Source organism: Microtus ochrogaster, chromosome 2 (genome assembly GCF_000317375.1).
Source record: "Microtus ochrogaster isolate Prairie Vole_2 chromosome 2, MicOch1.0, whole genome shotgun sequence".
NCBI lineage: Eukaryota > Metazoa > Chordata > Mammalia > Rodentia > Cricetidae > Microtus > Microtus ochrogaster.
In genome coordinates, this window is record NC_022010.1 from 41,424,335 (window position 1) to 41,426,243 (window position 1,909).

Sequence of the window (1,909 nt, forward strand, 5' to 3'; positions counted from 1 at the left end):
TTTTCCAAGACAGGATTTCCCTGTGTAGCTTTGGAGCCTGTCCTGGACTAGTTCTGTAGACCAGACTGGCCTGGAACTCACAGAGATCCACCTGCCTCTGCCTCCCTAGTGCTGGGACTAAAGGCATGCACCACCACTGCCCATCTTGTCAGTTTCTTTTTAGAGATGACACTAGTATCATAGTATGTGTCTTTGCTTTTAAAAATAGCAAATGAAAAATTCAAATGAAATGGAAAAATGCCCAATTAATAATGTTTAAAGCTGAATGTGCCTTTAGTCCCAGCACTTGAGAAGCAGATGCAGGCGGATCTCTGAGTAGAGGCCAGCCTGGTCTACAGAGAAACAAATACTATCTTGAAAAACAAAATTAAAGTCAAGTAGTCTCAGTTTCTGAACAACCTAGATTTCCTATTTCAACATCATCAGTACAGTACAGCTTCGGGCTTTTGAGTAGTTTCCCCTGAGCTCACCAGCCCACCCTCCTTCTCCAACATACTCTCCACTTCTCAACACGCTGTCTCTAATTCTGTTTCTACAAATGAAAACAAAGACCTAGCTTAGGATATAAGTCTGGATATAATTTAGAGAAGTATAGACAGACACAAGCATTTGGGATAACCAGTGCTACCTGGAGATATGTAAAACACGAATTATAAAAGTTTCTGGAAATGGGGGTGTAACTCAGTAAATGCTGAACATGCCTGGGATCCTGGGTTTGAGACACAGCATGACAGGAAGGGAAGGGAAGGAGGAAGAAAAAGATGAACCAAGAGCACACTTCCTAGTGTCATGCTCTCCCTACCCCAGTTCTGCTGCCCGCTCCTTGGGAGTTCTATTTGAGCCACCCTCCCTAATCCCACCCGCCCTGTCTGCGGCAGTTTTCCCAGCCGTGCCCTCCTCTCTATGTGCCCTCTGTATCTCATGGCCTGGTCTCATTAAAACACAGCTTTTACTTCTTCCTTCATCTGTTCAAACTTGTATGGTTTTCCAATTGCAGAATAAAGCCCAAACAATGTATCAAAACCTGTGTTTCAAAAGGCCTTCATATATCTAGTGCCAGGTTACCTTTATAATCGCATTTCCCTTCATTCAACTAAAATTACTTTCTATCTTTAGCCTAGAACTTTCCTCAGCCTTAACTACCAAGTGCTGCCTGACATCTGTTGAATGTCTCAACTCTGTACACTCTGCTCTTCCACAGATGAACTCTAGCTCAAGTGACACACTATGTACCTCAAATGCCTAGGAGTCATTCCCTGCTCTTCCTTCTTCATTTCTATTTCAAAACTACTGCCAAATTCTGTAGATGCTTTAAGGAAAAGATTGTTTGATCCCGCAAATTTCAGAGAAAACATAGATAATCCCAATATCTTAATTTTCTCTGAGTGAAAAAAATCAATTTTAATGTATGATGACCTAAAATCCTAGTGCCATACCTAAAGACAACAGGAGGAACGGTCATCAAATCCTGTAGATTTTATTTCCTAAGTGTTTATTTCTCTCCATCTCCTTCACTACCTACTTTCTAATAGATCTAAAGGATTTCTAAAGTCTTCTTCCAACTTCTTCTCCTTACTGAAGTAAAAATAACCTCTTTAAAACACAAACCAGTCCAACCACCAGTCCCCATGTCTGTTTCTCTGGCTCACAACTAGAAATGGCTTCACTAGGCTTGTCCCACTGCTTTTCATCTTATTCACACCGGCAGTATTTGTGCTAAGGACTACCGCTGACATTCTAGTTTCTCATACCAGCAGATTCCCTTAAGAGGCTCTTCTTGCTCCTCTTGGCCTGTTTATCCTTATCCCTGGGGTCTCACTGAGCCTACGCACCACGTCTGACCTCCGAACCCAGTTAAAGCCCCCATTACTGACACTTGGAATACAGTGTAACTCTCATTACTGACACT

General features: G+C 42.2%; 1 protein-coding gene and 1 non-coding gene across 2 annotated transcripts in view; both read right to left on the minus strand.

Annotated features, from left to right (window-relative positions):
* Fbxo45 (F-box protein 45) overlaps window positions 1-1,909 on the minus strand; it is a 16,883-nt gene that overhangs the window by 10,846 nt on the left and 4,128 nt on the right. The window lies entirely within an intron of this gene.
* On the minus strand, window positions 1,322-1,464 carry LOC113458280. Its single transcript, XR_003378676.1, has one exon. It is a non-coding gene; the product is annotated as a small nucleolar RNA SNORA79 (small nucleolar RNA).